The following is a 7438-nucleotide window of genomic DNA, read 5'->3' as shown; positions in this document are numbered from 1 at the left end:
GCCTTAAAAACTGCTGCTTTGTCTTTTGGGTGTCTCATTCTTTCAAAAAAGTATTTTTGGCTGTGATTTCTCCTATACATAGATTAAATAAGCTAATCTTGACTTTAGATCATAAAAGAATGTATTTAGGTTCGTGTGGTTTTGGGGGGGTTTCTGTTAAAACTAAATAATACAATTATTCAAGGCGAGGCTAAACCAGCAGCCTTTACCTCTCATATCTTGAATCCAATTGCTTCCTTGTTCTGGTGTTTAGCAGAGATGATCTTAAGGCGGGGATGTACAAAACCACACTTTTCTAAGAATGAACTAGATAAAGGAAGGTAAATTCTTCTTGAGAACTTTGACTATACTTAGAAGTATGTTGTATTTAACTGAGAAGAGTGTGACTTGGAATCTCAAATCCAATGGTAATAGTGGCAAACCTGACGACAAGCCCAGTACTTCATTTTTAAAATGTAGAATACGTATTTTCCCATTGTGCCTTCTGCTTATTAGAAAAACATGTAAATTTTGTCTGGTTAAGGTGTGGTTTGTATATGGAATTGATGGTAACACATTAGCAACTGCAGTGTGTTTCTTCCTCTTTTCTTACACCAATAACACACTGCCATTGCTGACTTCAGAGAAAAGCAATTCTATACCTGGCTGTATATTTTCTGGAGTTTTATAATCATGTAAAACAATTAAAGATTTTTATTTGATTTTTTAAAATTTTCCCATGTTGTTAATTTATTCAGAAAAGCAAGAATGGTAGGGATTCAATACTTTTTTCAATCCTTAATGGACACTCACACTGAACTGAGTAATGGTTCCAGTCCATCAAAGTGATGCGTTTGAACCACATGTGGATTTGGGCTAACCGAAACAGCATGACATAATTAAAAATATCCATAAAACCAGTGCATTCTGCAGTTACTCTACCCAGGTGCCTGCGAAAAGGAACGACTACTAACACTCCATAAATCCCATGCTCTAAGCAATGCTTAGTACTTGACAGCCATTTCTTTTGCAGCCGTTTGAACCCTGTGTGGAGCTAGTTCCAATAAAGACCCATGCATATGAATAAAGGACATGGGTTTTCCCTTCCCACAGCCCCTCGCAGTCTACTTTGTTGTGTTAACAGATCTAGTGTTTGCAATAATGTTCTGAGGAAATTTGGGGTGCTCTTCAGTTTCAGCTCTGTTTATACCAAGAGAGGAAGAGGGGAAAATCTCATGTTTTGCTTTGCACCAATGTGAAAATGAAGTTTCAGAGATTTGGGCTGTTAATGAAATGTTTCACTGCAAAGGGGTAGTGAGGCAGGCTTGAAGGATAGCAGTAAAGTAAAGGAAGTGTCCTGGAAGTGATATGTGCTTGTTAGCAGAAGCTAACATCACAGTTTTCTACTGCTATGACTAAATTGCCACAATTTGGGGCTCTTAATCCTGTTTTAAAATTGATCTCACATAATATTTCTGCTTCACATAATAGGCATGGCAGATATCCATGCAACCTTCTACTCTGCATCTGCAGTCTCAAAATGTAACATTCCTTTTGTTGTGAATTACTATTGTAACACTTTTCAAACTAGATGGATGTGTATGTACATACATCAATGCAAGACTTGACAGAGAAAGTAATTTCTTGGAGATGATGGTTTTTTGCTTTCCAAAACTTTTCAGCTACAGCAAATAGCCATCTCTTGACAGTGAAAGTCAACTTTAGATACAATGCCTCTGGTCTAGTTTCTCCATTTTTTTCTATCTGTAAATGTTAATATCAATTACAGTTAAATCCTACAGGCAGTGATTTATGAGACAGCAATGTGAAGGTTTGGGGTATACTGTAGGGTGTGCTGACTTGCATCAGGAGTGGGAATGAGCCCTATAAAAGAGTGCAGTACTATGTAGGTATGCTTGGTCTTGCCTAATAGGGACAAATCAGTGAAAGGTTTCAATTATAGTGTTGATAGTATTGTGATTACAAAACCATTAGACTAAAGTAGACCCATTTAACACCCACCTTAGGATATGTGCAACTTTTAATGAGGGAGAGAAGGAGGAGGGTGGTGGTGGGGTGAATGGAATAAAACAGAACTCCAATATTTTCTGAGTGAAGAATTGAGGCACAGAGCGATTATATGTTTTCCAAATCACACCAGAAATATCTGAAATAGCTAATTACTACTATTCTGAAATTTTCATTTTAAACTTAACAAACTACATAGAAAACCTCAGAGCACTGGTCAGAAGCTGATGTCTCATTGTGCACACAAATTCCCTTTGAGGTGATGGTGAGGTTACTGATGAATCACAATCGTTGTGACAACAAGCAGCCTAAGAGACTAAGGCTTGAAAGAATGATTTATCTTTTAGCATGAAAACAATAGATATGCATCCTAATTATTTCTAGGAAGAGAGCCTTCTCTTGTATGAAGGCAACTGGTGAAACATAGCCTAACACAGAGAAAATTCCTAGACACTTAAGAGCATATATATCAACATCTAATTGTTAACTTACGCAACTATTCCTGATCAGATATTCAAGCACTGACAACAGAATACTTTATATATATACTTTATCAGTTAAAAACTCCTGGAATCAAATTGGAGACTAACAAACTGTTAGTCTAACAGACTCTTCACCTTTATTCATGCTTAGCTCTTAGAGCCAGTTCGATGGCCGTTGTACTGCAAACAGCAACTCTGCTTGGTCAGGGGTGTGTGATGTGTCTGTTTCTGTATCGGAACTACTAAAAGATGTGTATATCTCATTGTATATCTCAAGAAGGCAGAGACCTCAATGCCAACTCTGTAATTATTCTTATAACTCAGCTTTCCAAGCTACCAGAATTAAACAGAGCTATTAAAGCACCACATTGGTCTGTAGAACATCTTCTCTCTAGACCTGTACTCGCAGCACTTTAGCTACCTGGAGAGCAGAGCGTATGGTCAGAGAAAGAGCAAACACACCTGAGGAGTCAAATGGGAAAAACCTTAAGATATATGCTCAGGTTTTTTCTCAGTCACAAGTCTTGGAATAGGATTAACCCTGTTTGTGTTTGCGCAGTCTAGGACTAGGATTCAGATACCTGAAAATTGACATCCACAAGGAATTTTTTGTCCAGATTTCCATTACAGTTAATGGAGATCCAGCTAAAGCAAGCAATCAATTAAAAAGAGAGAGAAGGGGAAAGGAGAGAGAGGAGACTCACCTTCAGCTAGACCCATACAATAAATCTGATAAACCACACTGTAAACTGCTTTGATTAAATCTCTGCTGACAAAAATGAATTTCAGAACCCTAAAATTGCTACAAATTCAGAATCTGCTCCCTCTGTTTGGATGAAACCTTTAAACCTTTAAAAATTAGCAAATTGGGGAAAAAAAAGAATGCTAAAAAAACCTTCTTTTCCACTCTATTCTTTTCATGGGGTACTGTTAATTTCTCTCCATCCTTCCTCTATACAATTCATTTAAGAATGTCCCTCAAATGAATCATTTTATTTTCCTTCCCAGTTGGTATGAAGAAAATATTACAGGCATTGTTATTTGTCATTGGCAAAAAAAGTAAATCAGGAAATATTTTGAGAAAATCTAAAAATGTTAGATATTTAATAAATCTGATTTATTATCAGTTTTAGAAAGTTTTGTAAGAAGGTCCTACTGAACTCTTTGACTTTGCCTAAAATAATTTGAGAGTTGAGGGTGAGGGTTTTTTTCAGTTTCCCAGTGGAGAGTATTTGATTTTTCCGACTAAAAAATAATTTCTTTCCTTGAGGATTGATAGAAAAAAATGAAGGTGGAGGAGAAGATGGGTTTAAATCTGTCAGTCAAAGGAGGGCTGCTCTAGCACTGTCCTGTCCTCCTTGACGGAGGAAGGGAGGGTTCCTGATTCTGGGAAGAATTTGAGAGAATGGAATGAACCTTTCTAGAAGTTTAAAAAGGAATGTTGCTAGGATTTACCTTTGGCAGAGGTTCACAGCTGTTGCAGTCCATTCACTCCTCAGTCCCACAATAAGAATGCACGCTTTTCTGATGAAGAAGATGAGACGATGCAGCCCTCTATGGTGTTATTTCAACTGCAAAGCTTAAATAATTCCCCATTTAGCATGCAGGGAAGTCCCAATGAGACATACTCCTCATTCTGAGGTGATTTCTCAAAGCTGTAGCTTCCACTATGGATCAAGCTTGCCTAACATTTTCAAATCCTTTCCCACACACCATTCAGTGTTACTTCCCTTTTACCATAGATCAGCTCACTTACCATAGATCAACTCACTCACCTCCTTGAGTGCAATCAGACCAGAAAAACAGTCAGATGCCTGTTCAATGACAGGAGATATTTTTTTTCCTAATCCTTATTAGTGCACTGGATCATGCAAGCAATACCAGCTCTCTTGACCCAAAAATACACATTTACCGATCTGAGTCAGGGCTGTCATCGCTCTGTTAAACTGTTCCATGCCTTAGGCTGTCACATTAATTTATCCACTTCCACTTCATTTATCTGGCACTTGTATGTGGCTAAATGTTTTTCTTCTTTTAAGCAGTTGTTCCTTAGTTTAACAGAGGTTTATTTCTGAAGAACCATAGAATCATAAAATGGTTAAGGTTGGAAGGGATCTCAAAGATCACCTTGTTCCAACCCCATGCCATGGGCAGGGATGCCACCCACCTAGATCAGGTTACTGAGGGCCCTATTCAAGATGGCCTTGAACACCTCCAGAGATGGGAATCCACAATCCCTCTGGACAACCTGTTCCAGTGCTTCACCACCATCACAGTAAAGAATTTCTTCAAATACATCCAATCTAAATCTACTGTCTTTCAATTTAAAGCCATTACCTTGTCTCATGTATACCTTATCTCACCTCTTACCAATATACTATTGGAATTACCAATATTCCTATTAGATCAGACCTCTGATAACATGGCTGAGTTTTAGACGTCCTTTGAGCAAAAAGATTAGCCAAATCAGGAAAATTTGTGATCAATAGGTCAGTAGAGAAGGTTGCTAAATCTGAGAAAGATATGTTAGTATGATGAAGATGACTGCAGGATGTGTGGTCTTTTCAACTTTCTTTACAGCTAAAATCAGAGTTGCTTTAACAGAGTGATTATGCTCAATGTGGGTAGAAAGCGTACTAACAACTATTTGATATTTAGGGTTTAAAAATTACTGTACCTTTCCTGAACATCTGATAGAAAAAAACTACACAAACTTGAAAAATACAAGGCAAATAGTCGTTGAAAAGACTTGAAAGGAAAAAAAAAAAAAAGAAGAAAGAAAAGCAGAACTTGCTTGGATACAAACTTGGACAACAGATCAATGAATGAAGTACATCTAAGAATAAAATTGAAGGCAAAACCCCACTATTAGAACACAATAAGCCCAAGTTTGCTAAGAAATACAGAAAGGCAGAGGAAGCACATCATTAATTTACTTCCCTAATATTTCCTCACACAATACTCAGAGTATCTTAGACTAGAAATGTCTTGGCACAATTCTCTATGAATGAAAGTATAATGGTGAGTGCATGGGAAAGAAACGAAAGTACTTATGTTACTGCTGTATAACCACAATTTCAGACTGATACATACCACCTTTCTAGGAATAACCAGGTAATTGTCATTGCAGCTTAAAAGGTAAAGGAATTCTGAAATAAAAAATTTTCAGCCTTTTCAGTACAGATATATTTATCTACACAAATCAGGTTTGACTATCATTATTTTCAATGAAAAGAAATACACTCTGACAAAAAAACTCCTCCCTCATGCTGTTCATTTTCACCCAGAAAGTATCCATTTCTCTTCACAAAGTCTGAAATGAGCATGGAGTCATGCAACTAAATTATAGATGACTTTAATATGCAGTTTTAATCTACACTTCAGAAATTAATCCTGTCCTAGAGGTTTTGTTTATAATTCATTTTATGGAGCTATAATGTACAAAATGACTGTAAATAAAAGCATAATTTAGTCTGTTTGGTCAATGTGCCTATAAATTCAAGGTTGATCTGCTCCTTGTCAGTACAGAAACTCTGTTCGCAAAACTTATGTTTTGGTAAAAAGGTTCAAAAGCTTTAATTCTGGAAAAAATAAAATTAAATTATTGAATATTAAATTTTAAAAAAAATTAATAAAATAAAAACTAGGATTAAGACCTAACAATTTTTGTAGCTAAAAACATTTATCTAAACTATTTATAATTTTCCAGTTTTTAACCAATTTTTTGTACACGGAGTAAACCCTAAGAGAGATTAGCTCAGTTGGTTAGAGCATAGTGTTAACAGCCCCAAGGTCATGGTTTTGATCCCCATATGGGCCATTCACTTAAGAGTTGGACTCGATGATCCTTGTGGGTCCCTTCCAACTCTGAATATTCTGTGATTCTGACTCAGCAAAAATGCCAAGGTGAGATGTTTACACCACCATAAACATCCCATTTGGTTGGAGACTGGATCTAGGTTTCAAATTGTAGTAGACTCCAATTCCAACATAGATTATTTCCTGATGAAGTGCTCTAACAAAAAATCCAAGTCCATTCTGCAATAAATCTATTAAGCATGTAGTTTCTTTTAAAATATTATTTCTGTCATTGCATGAATAAAAATTAATCCAGTACAAGTGCCTTTACTTGGTGCGAAGTTTTGCTGCCCAGTATAGGCTTGTGTGACCTGGAGATGTCTGTTCCTATCATGACAGCTGCAAATATATAGAACCAGGTGTTTCCATATTTGAGTCACAGTCTGAAGTAATATCTCAGAAGCATGAGCTTTGGAGAGAGTTTACTGCAATCATATTTTTTAGAATCACGAAATCGCAGAACAGTTTGGGTTGGAAGGACATTTAAACATCAACTAGTCCAACATCCCAGTCATCAGCTTGCTCAGAGTTCCACCCAGCCTGGACTTGAACACTGCCAATGAAGGAGCATCCACAGCTTCCCTGGGTAACCTGTTCACAGAGATTGGGGGTTGCCTTAACACAGGTGCGGGATCTTGCACTTGACCTTTTTGAACTCCATGAAGTTTGCATGAGCCCACTCCTCAACTCTTTCAAGCTTTCTCTGGATGGCATCCCTTCCCTCTAGTGCATCAGCTGCACTGCTCAGACTGGCGTCATCCACAAACTCGCTGAGGGTGCATCCCACTGTCCATGACATTACTGAAGAGGTTAAATAAAAAGGTACTACAGAAGAGATTTACATAGAGATAATTTGAAACTGAGTTTGAAATGTGTGGGCAGAAATGCCCAGTGTAAAGAAACCTGTACTTTAGAGTTTAATGCATGGAGTGACCCAATGCTGCTACTTAGAGAAAAATTTTCCTTCTGAAATTAGTGTGTTTTGTCAGTCTTTGGCAGGGGAGGGGGGTAGGGAGAGAATTAAAGCAGAACAAAACATACACAAACCAAAGTGACTAAATAAGGAATGACTGAGTGCCATCAAGAAGCAA

The sequence above is a fragment of the Lepidothrix coronata genome, unplaced genomic scaffold, assembly GCF_001604755.1.
Source record: "Lepidothrix coronata isolate B3197 unplaced genomic scaffold, Lepidothrix_coronata-1.0 Scaffold57, whole genome shotgun sequence".
Classification (NCBI taxonomy): Eukaryota; Metazoa; Chordata; class Aves; order Passeriformes; family Pipridae; genus Lepidothrix; species Lepidothrix coronata.
Note: the sequence above shows the minus strand (reverse complement) of the source record.